This window comes from Ornithodoros turicata, chromosome 3 (genome assembly GCF_037126465.1).
Source record: "Ornithodoros turicata isolate Travis chromosome 3, ASM3712646v1, whole genome shotgun sequence".
Taxonomy (NCBI): Eukaryota; Metazoa; Arthropoda; class Arachnida; order Ixodida; family Argasidae; genus Ornithodoros; species Ornithodoros turicata.
Window position 1 is genome coordinate 49,925,532 of NC_088203.1, and position 15,278 is coordinate 49,940,809.

Sequence of the window (15,278 nt, forward strand, 5' to 3'; positions counted from 1 at the left end):
CAGCACATGCTTTGAGGACTTTTCTTCTGTGCTTTCCTAATGGTCCCCAGAGCCACCCGGTAAACTGTTTGTAGGCAACGTACGGAAACTTCTTGCATGTACCATGGACAGCGTAAGGTTATATGTAGCTTTACTGATAACAAACTGAAGGCACACGTGAATGAACTCACTTGTTCACTTCGCTGTTCCTAACAAGGGCGCAGTCGTCGGTTTCTCTCTAGTAGCAGTAGGACATCTGGAGCACATCAGTGTCCAGCCACAGTACTTCAAAGTACTGATTTCTTGAAATGCAACCGCTGCGCTGCTTCCGTAATGTTTCATTTCTCGACAACAAAGGAATTCCTCTACTGTTGGCATCGGCACGCACGTGCCGCAAGGACACCTGAACTGAAGGAGCAATGCCACATTTCCGCTGTGAGGCTCTCAAGATTTTCATTACACATGAAGACTGTTTCCCACGGGTCAGGTGACGGCGATGAGGGAAATTCATTCACCGTCGGCGATATGCGGATGGCATCGTGTCATGCTGTGTCTCCGGCGTGCCCTCGTAGGACTAAAAGTTTTGCCAACGAGACTGCTGGATTATCCAAAGCACGAGGGCATTCAGGTTTGGTAAATTTGACATCACACGGAGTGTACCCCAAAACATTTCTGCCGTTACGTTTTCTCCACTGACCGCGACGCGGATAAGGACACTAGGTATGTCCGACGCAAGCTCACCCAGTGTTTTTGTTTAAAGAGTAGTCAGCCTTACGCTCGAATGCAATCTTTGAAATTCGGTTACTCAAAGTAAAAGGGGGATTCCAAACGAAATATTTCGTAACTGACCATGTACTCTTCCAAGGCTTTCTTAAAATCATAAGGTTACCCTGAGTTGAAATTCACTTCACTGTTCCTTTAAAGGGACTGTCGCATCCGGAACCATGGTAACGAATCCAATGTCAATGTGTTCGGTACACTACCACGAGCTATTGGCCGAATTTTCTCCTTCCGAAACCGCCCGGGTGATGAGGAACCGAACTTCCGAAGATCCGGTTTCGTTTTCATCCTGGAAAGCGCCAGGCCAACAACATCGCGTGATGTAAGGTGGAATCTGGCTAATCCGCGGTGAAGGACGCTGTCGTCTGCCGCCAAGCCTGGGGCTGCTTTATTTTTTTCCTGCACGTCGCCCGTACCCGGTAAACAGAAGGACTTCATGGCTTCTACTGACGTCTCACAGCTACATGCCAAGACAAAATAACTTAAAAGAAGGAAACGAAAAACAAAGAAAAAAACGGTCCTTTTCAGGTCCACCCAAGCGTTTGCGCAGAGGCTGACAACAACAACTTTATTGAGAGATGATGAATGATGCTGATGCAGCGTTGACATTAAGCCCTTGTTTCCTTTTTTGCAATGCTGCTGGCTACTACATTACTACTACATTACTGCTGGTTGAATGTAAAATGATGCACCTGCCTCCAGACATTAAAGGGGCTACCAGGGATGTAGTGTCAATTCAACAGAAAAGCTGCATGTTCTACGAGGCACTGTCACATAAGCATTGACCAAATTTGCTGTCCTATGAGCTTTGATAGGATATGCCGTAGATAGCAAGAGGTCTCTTACTGTAAAAGGGAGGTGCATTATTCGAGTAGTGGGGTCTGAGGCATGAGGGTCATTTCACGATGTACTAACCCTTCCAAAAATTTTACACTTGGTTGCGCCTAGAGATCGATCCAGATCCCCCAGAACACCCAGAGTTTTTTTTTTTCCTGTGTACCACTGCTATAATGTAACCGCAGCCCCAATTTTTTTTTTTTGCAACACTCCCCCAAGCTTGAGGTTATCGGTGAACTACTGATTGTGCGTTTGGAAAAGGTAAGTGAAGGTGGAACTCGTCTACCCCATGTTAATTACCCGAAGTTCATGAAACCGTCCATGCAAATGCAAACAACACACAATTCTAGATTTTCATCGCAATTGAACTTACGAAGCTGTTTTTTTTTCCTTTTTTTTTGTGAGTCCCCGCTTCAGATCCCGAGGGACATTGCCAGAGTGGTGCACGCTGATAACTGTCTGTGCATAGCAAATAATAAATATCTGTGCATGAAGAGTTGGATGTGGACTTGTGCAATGGCTCTTGAATGGTCAACACTCAGTCAACACAAAGATTTATTCACATTTGCGTAACTTATTGCCTGTCATTATAATAATGATTATAATACAGATGAATAATAATAGACAACAGGTAATGCTCTGCCAAGGATCTCTGAAGTTAGTCTTCAAAGCTGTTTTCAAAACAGTGGTGCTAAAAAATTGGATCAATGACAGGTATCAAAATTTGTTTTGCTGTATCAAGGCAGAACAATCTTCCGTGGAAATGACAAATTGTGGACATTCCCAGACAGACGCATCACTTACTATGATAACGAGGTGTAACTGTACCATTAGTGAGTTATGAAACATTACATGATATTATTTGACGTGTTATATCCCTCACATGCTATGCCAACGATAAGAAGCATTACACTACCATTAAAAGTATAACTGTCACTTATGGCCAGGTAGTTTATTGCTCCTGCATATTTCTTTGCACTTCTCGGGATTACTGTGGTAACACAGATTCTGTTTCTCACTTCTCAATTGGAAACTACACAAGCCTGCTATGGTGTAGGTGTGAACAGGAAATGAGGCACACTAATGATGATAGCCCTGATAGAACCGGGATTGAAAAAACGTTGGCGAATCATGCGGACGACACACCCAGGTATCTGTCGTCTGTTTCTCGGTCCAAGAAATCTCCAAACTCAGCTTGTAAACACACAATAAGCAGTGAAACTGACGTAGCTGTAAAAAGAAAGGACACTTTCCTAAACACGTATCGTGGGTACATACCGTAGGCGAAGACTGCTATCGTCGCTGCAATACTGAGGTGGATACACCACCAGAAGTTCTGGCCGAAGACAGAGAGCTGCCCAGGGAGCACATGGTGGGCTAGTAGCCGTCTAAATGAGTCTGAAAAAAGAGATAAGGAATGTCTATAGAATGTCTAGACACTAGACAAAATGTCAAGCATCTGTTCACTAGACGTTAAATAACACGTCTAACGTTACGCCACCTAGCCATCTAGCTCTAGACATCCGATGTCTATGTACCTAGCCGAGATTGTCATTCTTTTGACCTGATGCCTGGAACAGGGTCAGACACTTATCCATGTATTAGACATGAAGTCTACAGCTAGACCAATTTTATCCCTCCATTCAGGCGACAGGTCTAGGATTATACATTTCCTGTACCTTACTTTAGCCACCCTTAGACGTACATTAGACCATGACTAGTCCTGCTACCGTCCTGGCATGGATTCATGCAGAAATGTGATATAATTGATAGCAACATGGATCTCAGCATGAACATTTATTCACAGTAAACCACACACGAAGTCTATGGTACAAACCTCAGTCTCAAAATGGATTGACTTTGCTGCCAAGCAGGCGTCTTGTGTTTTGACTGATGACTGTTGAATTGGCAACAGGGTGTTGAAGGTCACCTCATTCCTTTCTTGCAATGAGTGATTGTTGGTTCTGCAGCACTGTCTCCAATGACTCACTGTGGCTAGAAAATAGAACAAAACATGTCAGAAAGCATTATGTACCCTGCTAGTTCGAACTAGTTTGTTTAGTGGCTATGCACACTCTTTCACGGGATGCTTGTCTGGCCACATAAGAGCAAAAACTGTATCAACACTGATCTGAGAGACACATACAGAAAAGAAGCTGCACGTACAAAAATTACAGGACTGTTACAGCTACACAACACGAATTGCAGAAACAGCTGAAAATCTGTTTGTGCGTGACTACCTGATGTGGACGCTGCCCGGATCTCAGGGAAACGAAGATGTAACAGCTGTCGCTGTGAAAGACACCTGGTGAAAGTGCATCAATGTGACAGGCGTTTTCTCGTGATGCACGACCTTACCTGGTCGAGCAGGCGAGTGCGAAGCACTCCATGATTGGCGCAGCACTTCCATCACTGCGTTACGCTAAAACAACAACTGTGCTGCTCTCATAACTTTGGTGCAAAAATTCTGTAAAGGATAAAAATAAGCACTGTGTATATTATAAAAGACAATACAAAGCAAGAACTGTATCACCACGTCAAATATTATAGGGCTTATTCACATGACGTCATCCACAGGAGAACACTGTCGCTAGCAGGCAGATTTGCTGCCATCGGCCACCATATTGTAGATCCCAGCCAAGCTCTTACCCATATTATACTCACCGTATATCTGGTGTTTAAAACTTGTCGCCCTGTGATTTGTAGAATATCCAAGCAATTTCCATGTTTTCGGTGTTAATAGTCACCTAAAAAGCATAATGCAGCGAACAAATGCAAGGACGTAACATTGAGGAACCTATAGTATAGCGCTGAGGTGACTTCACTGAATAAACCCTTTAGCATCTCAAATCTTGCACTACTGCCAGATAGCTGTTTGGGTGAAGTAAGACGGAATGACATAGTGACGCTGTTCTCCATACAATACCAAGGATGTTTCAAAACGACTAAGCACAGAAATACTAGTTTTGTACTCTTTGATGAATATTTTGTCTGCTGCCCATACATGTTGTGCGGTTCTTTAGCAAGCTTCTGGCAGTCCTTTCTTCTACATCGCACTTCCCTACTGACTTTCACAGCATCTGAAAAAAAGTTCCATTTCGTTAACCGCACAACAGCCATGTAAATGGAAAGCAGTTACAGCCTTCCACCAACTACTGTATTTGCAATACTTTGTTTACAAGAGGCTCCCTCTAGAGTAAGATTAGGGGGCACATCGAACATCAGAAACATTGGAGGAGAACACTGTCACACGTCAGAGACAACTGCTTCCCCTTACCTCACAGGGAACTATTAAGCTTATGTGCAAATAAATGTTTCCTAGGGTGGGTTACCACTATTTTCATATCCACCGATGCAAGGTAGTCCAAGCACCTATAAAAAGAAAAAGGCAGTTGCTATGAAACCATGATATGTAAACAAAAGTACTTGCACAAAATTTTCAGTGCCTGGTTTCACTACCAGAGAAAAATGCAACAACCGAAGTCGGGCTGACATGACAATGAACTAACCAGCATTTATGTTCCGGCGTGTCCGCCCTGCAAACCGTAACTGTCGACTTTCGTTTACTCAAGACTTCAACAGTCATCGAAAGCTCGTGAATCTCGATGGTTAATTAGTGATACCGTATTTGTTTTAGCACCAAGACGAACCAAGACAATTACTGAAACATTGTACTGCCGAACATACAACGTTAATCACTACTTTGAATGCAAGTGCAGTCAGGTCAACCCACACTTCCAATGTGCTTCAATCGGTGATACGAAGCCGAAATAGACAAAGGAAACGATATTCCGATATTATGCCACGCATCTCTACTACATGCGATTTGGTACACAGAAACAGGCACATACTTTTAATGAAGACTGAACTCACCCCTAAACTTGAAAGCCAGAGAACAAAGAAACGCTGTCCACCACAGAGTACTCTGGGAGCTCTGCTGCGCTCAACAGTTTTTATCACTGGACAGCACGGCGTACGTTCTCGCTATGCTCAAACGTTGCAAGACAAAACGTGCGGGACATTGGAACTTAGAAAGATTTCCGTATAACAACCAGTGGAGTGCAGCCGCCAAGACCCAACTGCTACCCGTTGCGCATCCGGAAAGTCTGAAGTTGCAACGGTTGAAACTGAACAGGTTCGAACTGGTTGGATGGATGGATGATGGATGGTGATTGGGTAGACGGGCTGACGTGAATGACATTGCTTTAGCTCGTGCATATTGAGTACTTATTTTTTGTAATATTCTACATTTCCGTGGCCGTTCATTATAATTGGGTGGCGGAGGCTAAATGTTAAATAACACATATGCCAATCCAGCGGAAGTGACTCCAACATCATCATCATTATGCCATCGCCATCGTCGTTGGAGCGACGATTGACGAGTGTCGTATTTTGTGTTGTGCTGTGTGTGTTGAAAATCGCTGTTCTTTTTGCAAACATTTTATCAGTGCCTTTGCTACTGAGCTGCAGGTGTGCCTAATATGTACCGTATTGCCTGTTCAGCGGTTTCAAAGAGATACCATGGGCAGTTTCAAGATTTTTTGAAGGGTCCTGAAATCCCTGAGTCACGTCAGATTCCATTTTACTGCTGCAGCTGTGTAGCTTGTGGGAAAATGTTATGTGCAGTAAACAAACATCTGCCATCTGCTGCCCACAGTACGTGCAAAGTGCTTCTGTGTTTATGGAGCAATAGTTTATAGTGCTGCGTCGGAGTCGTAGACTTTTTTATTGACATTTAAGTGATTCGATAATTTAGTTGCTGATTTCTTTAAGTTGGTTTAGCGTAGTATTCTGCAGGGGAGTTACTGACGTACACGATTTACATTTACCAGCAACGGTAACGCCATCAGGAACGCAAGAAACATTGCCCCGAAGAAATGTGGGCTTTCGTTAAGAAAAAATATATATATACAGTAAAATAAAACATTACTTCACAGCACTTAGATTCTGGTAATGTCTTCTAGTTGTGGATGCTACATATATGTATGCCAGTGAGTCAAAAAAACTCGGATCATCATATGTATGGACATTATTTAAATTATCTACGTACCTCAGTCAGACTGCCTTCATCTGACTGATCTTTTGTTACAATATATGGGCATACAACTCACATAGCATGAAAGACTAGATACTATTCATTTGGTCATAATATAATTGGACAGCGTTAATGTGGTCCATTCGTGCATAGTTTCTGAAAGTTGTTACAGAGTCCAGTTTTATTACCTCAGTAGGATCATTTGCAAACAGATTGTACTTGCTGCTTCACACATGTGTGATGGAAAGTAACAGAATAAGGAATTTCCTTCATGTATGAGGATCATCCAACAAAAGTTCCTCTGCTGTGAACAAAACAATAAATCTATAGCATAACATTGAAAAAATTCACGTACAGATTAGAGCTCAACGTTACTGCCTAATATAGTCACTTAGCTTAGTCATTTAGCTGAACATATTTGGTGCTGTGATATCAAGTATTCAATACTGTATTTTCTGTGCCATCCTATGTCCTGTTTACAAAGTGAGGCATTTCACCTGATCAATTTGTTTCATGATCACTTGCGAATTGGTGACTGCCGAGGGGCGCTTTGAGAGGAAGATGGAGCAGCAAATTGGGCACATTTTCTAGGAATCATCACCTTGAGCATAAGGAGAACGAAGTATACAGGAAGCTCACGAAAAGGAAACTCAAGTTTGTGTGTCTCGTATATACTTCATTCTCCTCATGCTCAAGGTGATGCTTCCTACTTCAACGTTGTACCAGCTTACTTGTGTACATCTTCTCTCTTGGCAAATTTCCAGATGAATTTCGGGAACAAATCCCGAGTCTTTCAAGACGGGTTTAGACAGCGTTGACGTGGTACGCTACACCCTTCCAAGTCCTGTGCGTTTTTGTTTCATTGTAGTTTGAAGCTTACCCAGGATCTCGCAGTACATGTGCATTTACTGTGATTGTGCGTGTGAGATAATCTACAAGACACAGCGATAGTCCTAAAACACTGTCGGTATAGCCTTTCCAGACGAAAACGCGAGTTTGACCTCCTTCAAAATGCTTTCACCGGGCACCCCCCATGACTTCTTATGGTATTTTGTCTCAGCACTTGCATAATGCACCCACGTTTCATTAATAATAATTGTTCCAAGAAATTCATCTTGACCGTCTTGATACCATTGAAGGAAAATGCAAGCTGCATTCATTCGTTGCTCTTTACGAACGTTACCGAGCAAATGTAGCCCCCATCTCGCATAACTATCGTTGACCAAGCTGAAGGAAATTTGTTCACATTAGTATCAGAGTGCAGTACCAGTGACCCGCCAGTCTCCGTTAACAATTCTCGGAATTTCAGAAAAGAAGCGTTGTTTCGTGGTGTTATAGCTGATCTCCCACTCTACTGTTCATTGTGCAGATTTTCACGACCCTGTATAGACGACCCGAACCGCTACGTCATCGTTACGTCACGTTCCCGCGCAAAGCATGCTGGTGGGCAAAACAACTCGTCTCCCGTAGGCAAACCAAGCCGATTAGCGTAGATTTTTGCGTTGTTTTGTATGTGCAAGCAAATCTCGCATGCCGTCGTCGTGCTGTGCTGTAGACTGTGCCAACCGATGGTACCGAGGATGCAAGAAGACGTTCTGTCGTTTTCCAACGGACTCTGCGAGGCGGCAGAAGTGGATAAACGCGGTACGGCGGAAAAATTGGTCGCCGGCGGTTCATGACAGAGTCTGTGGGGACCATTTCATCACTGGTAAGATATGTTTGTTGCATCACACGCATGAGCCGCCCCCAGGGGGTCCATGTAGACTTCACAGCTCGTAACCCACGTAGGTTTGGGGGGGTTTGGCAGAAGAGCAGCGGTACTGCGGTCGGCGTAGATGAACCTCGCGCGCATTTGACTCGACGACATAGCGTGAAATACGTATGAATAGTCCTTCCGCACAATTTCAGTAGCAGATAAAAAATACTGGGAGCTAAACTTGTAAAACATTGCCGTCTTCAGTGACAGTATGATCATCTACGAAGCTAAGAATGTAATGAATGTCCCATAACGTAGAGAAGCGAGCGAAAAGCGCAAACATTGTGTGAACTTTACAGAACGTTATACCTGCTGGATGTTGGATTGAACAGGTGCTGCCTCCAATGACCCCTCACATCCTGATTGGGTGCCAACGGTGTTTTGCTACAAGAAGACAACAGACTCGTCCAAGGCCCAAATTGCTCAGAGATATGAACGTGCAAACAAGCGAAGAAAAGCGGATCACGGTAAGGTGTTACCTGTACACATAGTCGTTCTTGGTTTAGTGAGACTACATACTAAGTCTACAACATACTAACAGCTCTGCACGGACCCTTGTCTGTGTCATACATATCAGGATTTATTATTCAGGTTCGCATGGATCCGAGATGGCTGCTGTGGAAGGTGAATGTAGTGGTGAATCTTGGGCCCAGGATGCTGCTGGTGAGCTATTTCTCGAACGAAAGTGTTTTATGCTACCTGCAAGTGACTGAACTGCAACCCATCATTTTCATTTTTGCCTTGGCTTGGGTACACCAGATATGCACTCAGCCGATGCAGACGAGCCTGAGGCTGTGCTCTCCACCCAGGCTGATCAAGGTGTGCTATTTGCTGGCATGAAGTGTTCTTATTGTTTGTTACAACCACAATTCACCTTCTTCATTTTTGCTTTTGCTTGGGTGCACCAGATTTGCAGGCAGCCAATGTAGACAGGCATGAGGCTGTGCTCTCCGCCCAGGCTGGTCAAGGTGTGCTATTTGCTGACGTGAAGTGTTCTTATTGCTTGGTGAAACTGTAATTCATGTTCTTAATTTTGGCCTTGGCTTGGATTCACCAGATTTGCCGTCAGCCAATGCGGACGAGCTTGAGGCTATGCTCACCACCCAGGCTAATCAAGGTGTGCTATTTGCTGGCGTGAAGAGTTCTTATTGTTTGATTGGTCTCGGGTACATCACTTGTTTTATCTTTTTTTTCCCCAAGGTTCAGACGTACATTGTTCGGCTCATGCAGGTGATGAGGATCACAGTGTGCCAAGTGCTCAGGGTCCCACTGGTACGTTATTGGCAATGACTGGCATACTCTGTGCTGCTGTGATTAACTGCTTCTCCATAGTTTGATGGTAATGTTGCATAACCTGACATGCACCTGATCCAGTGTTTATGAATTGAGTTGACCGGCCTCGGTGGCTTGGTTGGTAGCGTGCGCGCCTTCCAATCCCAAGGACGCGGGTACAATCCCGGCCGAGGACGCGAGCAATTCGGTGGCGGGTACGGATTGCTTACGCACGCCGTCCCCGGAAGGGACGTTAAGCCGTGTGCGAGATTTCACGCACGTTAAAGAACCCTCAGGTGGGCAAAATTAACCCATAGACCGACCACTGTGGCGTCGCTCATAGCAATATAGTTGCTTCGCAACGTAAACCCCAAATTATTATTATTACGAATTGAGTTGCCACACTGTAATGCTTTTTTATTTTCACAGCTTTTATTTTCTTTCACTTAGGTATTGCACTTAGACAAGCAAAGTATGCCACACAACTGATAAGTATGTACATACTGTGTTAGCGTAAAAAGTCAATATAATATATCACGAGACACTCTTACATTTACATATTGCAGCAACGTAAAAAAGTAAAATGAAATCTGTCACAAGACTTACCTTATATTAAGATACTGCACCAGCATAAAACACACACAATCACACACACACAATCACACACACATCACAATGAAACACATCACGAGACACTGTTACATTTACCTATTGCAGTTGCGTAGAAAAGCAAATAAAATCCGTCACGAGGCTTCCTTACAGTTAGATATTGCACCAGCATAAAAAGTCAACAGAACACATTGTGAGCCTCCCTGACATTTACATATTGCACTAGAATGAAAATAACTTATGAGCGCATGTAGTAACGTATAGGTGCACACGCGAGATGCTTTATCACAAACGCCATAAATGGACTCTGTTGGTAGTTTTTCTTCATTCAGTAACACAAAAACCTTGACTAGGTTGATATGTTTTGGGCATTTTCACTGGCATTCTGAAATTTTTTTCTTGCTTCTGCCCGGTTTTTCTGACTTCCTGGATAGCAGTCTTGGCATCACGTACTTAATGTGAAACTGTTGAAGTGTTTGCTCATGTCTTTCTATGAAACAATCAGACCTCTGGACTCGTGTAACGACCATGCCATGTGGTGTCCAACAGACCAAATCACAGTATAGGGCATTACAGAGCGCAATCTGTGCTTGCACCTGAAAAAAGTACTTATGGGATTGTTTCAGTTGATAGTTATCATCCAAAAAGAAGTCTGAGCCTTTGATATCCTGAGCTGCAATATTTCGGTGCTTGTAGGGGCACTTCACTTCTAGGGTGCCTTTCCCACAACACTGACAAGAGATGATACCGTCAGGACTAGCTGCAAGATAGGGGTATTTTGGCAGAATGTGCAGCCCAGCTTCTTCACATGTAAAGTCTGTGTGGAGGCTTGTCACTGCTGATACATACTGTGCTCTTGCATTTTGTTCGTTTTGTATTCCCCACAAAAGAGCAGGGACAGTAGTGTCTTGATTGTACCTTACGAGTGGAGCAGTTACTATCTCTGTCGAAATGTTATATGCAGAAAGCTCACTCTTGCACTTTAATACTCTGTAGAAATTGGACGCAGTTATGCGACCACACCTTTGCTCGTGCCATTCGAGACATGACCTTTGCGACACTGTTGCAAGGGCAACGGCTTTTGCTTCATCTTCTGTGATACTAATACAGCGAAACTCAGTATTAGCAACAGTCCCAATATCCACGTTACTTGCATCCTTCAAATCTGCACGGTACAGATTGTAGAGTGACGGGGGCAATGCTTCACTTTCTTCATCAGCACTTTCTGTTGTCTCACCTCTACCCTCACAGTACTTTGCAAAGGCTGTGACGACACAAGCATCTGGCATTATCTGATGAAGTCTGTTTAGCCTGTCTTCAATTTCTTCCTTTGACACATCTTGGTATCCATGGGATTGTGGGGCTCTGCTGCATGCTGCTTCGGCCCGTTTCCCACGCCTTGGTTTAAAAAATTTTATGTCCCTGACTTTTGCGGGCTGCACCTAGAACGAAAGACAATTCACCCTATGATCATGTGACACATGATAATCGTAACCTTGTTTAATTATGATGCTCTGGTGTGATGAATTTGCATTCATGTAATGTCATACACATGCCTTTCACTTTCACTTTAGATCTGTGGCTGCAGCAGATCCATACAACTTTTGTTGCAAAGTCCAAGGAGCTCGATGCCACGAAGGACCACAACAAAATTCTTCATGCGGAATATCTGCTTCAGAAGCAGAGGTGTCAATCCCTTGAAGAGGAACTCCAACAATGCAAGTTTGGATACAGAAAGGTATCATCAAGCCCAGCCAAACTCCAGTACTACACAGGGCTTACTGTGGAAATGTTTGAGTATGTGTGCTCATTGTACAAGAAGCATCGAGTTACATCTGCCTTGTCTGCTGAAGACCAACTACTGCTAATTATAATGAGACTGCGTATAGGAAGTGACATCAAGGACCTTGCAACGCGGTTTGACGTATCTGAGAACACAGCAAGTCGGGTGTTCAACCAAGGCATAATGTCGCTGGCACACGAGCTGAAGTTCTTAATTGTGTGGCCAGAACGTGAAGCATTCTTAAGGAATCGCCCTAAAGTTTTCCAGAGGCTCTTTCCAGATGTAAAGGTAATCATCGATTGCACTGAAGTACTGACGGACAGACCCACCGGCTTGCATCCAAGGGGGCAGATGTTCTCCACCTACAAGCACCACTGCACTATAAAGTTTTTAATCTGCATCACACCAAATGGTCAAATTTGCCACATATCAGACTGCTGGGGTGGCAGAGCAACTGATAAGAGGATAACCCTGGACTCCGAGCTCCCATACCTTCTCAGGTATGGTGACCAGGTTCTGGCGGATCGAGGGTTCATCGTGAGCAAAGAGCTGGCTGTCCTTGGCATACAAGTGCAAATGCCAGCCTTTACGAAAGGAAGGCAGCAGCTGTCACAAGCAGAGACCGAGAAGTCCCGACAAATGTCACATCTCCGCATACACGTCGAGCGAGTAATCGGCAGGATGAAAAAATACCGCCTTCTGAGGACAGTGCTGCCCATCACATCACTTAAGACCGTCAATGAGGCAGTAACTGTCATTGGTGCACTTTGCAATTTGCAGCCGAAAGTAATGTAAATAGATCATTTGATGCAGACTGAACCTGTCATGTGTTGTGTAAAGCTCAATAACAGCTTCCCTTGCCAGATGTAATAGTATCAGACCTTACCTCTTTCTTGAATGTGGCATTCCAGGAGCAAAGCTGGGATGTACTTGAGCACTGAAGACCAGATGTTAGCATGTATTCCACCTTTAAAAGTATAGCGGCAACATGGCTGCAGACCTCTCCTAACCTGTGTGAAGACCATCAATTGAGTACATATGGTTACGCTTCCGTATTAGCTAAGTCACGATGGGAAATAAAAGCAGCTTACCCCGACATACATGTGCAGTTGGCTGTCTTGACAGAGCCGCTCGTTTTGCAAAGAAGTGCCCATGCTTCACAAGGGCTGCTCATCGATCTCTGCGATGGGGAAACTTCAGCCTTCAAGAAGCAGCATGTGGCATTCCGTTCAACATCATGCATGTAGATTGTCCTGACGTACCCGTTGACAACGTAGTTATAAGCCTCCAGGCTCTTGTAGGCTTTTAGGGTTTCTTTAGTGAACATACCTTTCGTGTCTATGAGGTACGTATAAATATCACCGTATGCCAGTGGCGGCCATTGGCTCGGGTTATTTATCCAACCACTCTCTTGGTAATATGGATCAAAGTACGACGAATTGTCGCACTTAAGCTTGTCAATATAGCGCTGTTTCGCATCCCGTGGCAGCGACTCCGCGTACGAGGAAAGCGCGGTAACAGCAACGTCGTTCATATTTCCCACGCTTTGATGCTTCTTCCTGCCCACCACTGGGAAGCGCAGCCTCGAACCGGCTTCCTTCGTGACGTCACGTGTTTGTAAACAGCGGGTCGTCTATAGAGGACACACCATTTCAATGCCTCTAAAGTGTTTTTATAAACAGGTGTTAACTGTCAGTGGATATTCTCTAAAGCACTATTTTTTCTTTAACGAAAAGTAGGATAACTCTTATCTAGGATAAATCTAGGATAGTCAGACGTACTCGGAAATATTACGTCCATGCTTGAATGCCTGACACATAGGTGAACGGCACTGCATTAACCAACGTCTGCAGTGCCGGGATGTCGCACCCAACTACTATACAATTGAGTTTGTCCTAGTGGTGTTACCTTTGAATAACAAATATCGGGAAACTTATTTTTGGATGACTCTCCTAATTCCAGTTCTCTTTCTGCATTTGGCTACATTTTTTAGATTTCTTGTGGTGACCCTTGTGGACAGATACCAGCATGGAAGACTTAATAATAATTGGGGTTTACATTGCGAGACAACTGAGATCATGAGCGACGCCACAGCAGTCGGTCTGTGGATAGCCCACCTGAGTGTCCTTAAATGTGCAATGAAAGCTCACCACACAGCACGTCGTATTTAATGTCCCTTGCGGAAGATGGCATATGTCTAAGCAACTTGTATCCTTGCACTAAGTTGCTGGTGTTTTTGACCGGGTTCGAACCGGTGATCTCGGGGTGAGAAGGTGAACACACTACAGACTGAGCCACCAAGGCCAGTTCACAGACAACTTGAACAACACAATTATGTTAACTCTGCCATCAAGTAATTCAGTTTCCCGCATATGTTTTGTAACAATTGAACTTCAGTTTTGTAAGCCTGAAGGCTAAGCTGAGAACCACTTCTTATAATTTAGTGACTCTATTTGATGTGTGAATGTGTTCACACCTCTTAAAATTCTAATAAGACAAAATCTTGATGATTTCTAATATGTGGTATATACAAGGCCAGCTACAAGATGTCTACAATTAGACGTCAATTACTAAATGTCTACCAGATGTCTAGTAAATCACTAATTTTAGACGTCTAAATAATAGTAAGACTTTCTAGACTAGACGTCTAGTCAACGTCTAGTTTGGGCACTATCCCTAAAGTCTAGGGTTAGAACAGGTCTGGACGTCTAGTAGACTACCATGTGTTCCCTGGGTGGGAACAAAGTGTGATGCGTGCTTACACTGTACTTCGCCGTCATTGCACAACTCTGCCACTTCACCAGTACTGCAGCATATACCTACTCATCGTGTTCCTGGGGAGCACAGACGCCGCACAAACACTTGGATTTTTTCCTGCGTCGTAGTGAACGTCACGGCATGAAGTATTGAGCACTCCGATCATGAACGTACCTAAAGCAGTGGTCCTGAGGCTCATTCTGTTGCGCTAACGCAGCTGCAGCGCGTACATCACCAGCAACTTACAGAGGAAGCGGATCCGTCGAATATGGGCCGTCATCAAACATGTATATTCGTCACAGGAGCTATTACTAAAGGCATTTGAACAGCACGATTCGCCACTTCCGCGTTCCGAGTCCGCCATCTCCGTATATGCCTTCGCCTTCGTCTCCCTGACCTTGCTCATGCAAGCTGCGAGCCGCGGGGACTCCTCTGGCTCGCCGCGTTCTTATTGGTCAGATTCCTTGTGA

General features: G+C 44.2%; 1 protein-coding gene and 1 long non-coding RNA gene across 2 annotated transcripts in view; both read left to right on the forward strand.

The window, feature by feature from the left end:
• The window catches only part of LOC135388463 (phospholipid-transporting ATPase ABCA1-like), a 391,000-nt gene that overhangs the window by 215,698 nt on the left and 160,024 nt on the right, over window positions 1-15,278 (forward strand). The window lies entirely within an intron of this gene.
• Window positions 8,039-8,790, forward strand: LOC135388464 (uncharacterized). The gene is made up of 3 exons (XR_010421390.1): window positions 8,039-8,074; window positions 8,152-8,339; window positions 8,720-8,790. It is a non-coding gene; the product is annotated as an uncharacterized LOC135388464 (long non-coding RNA).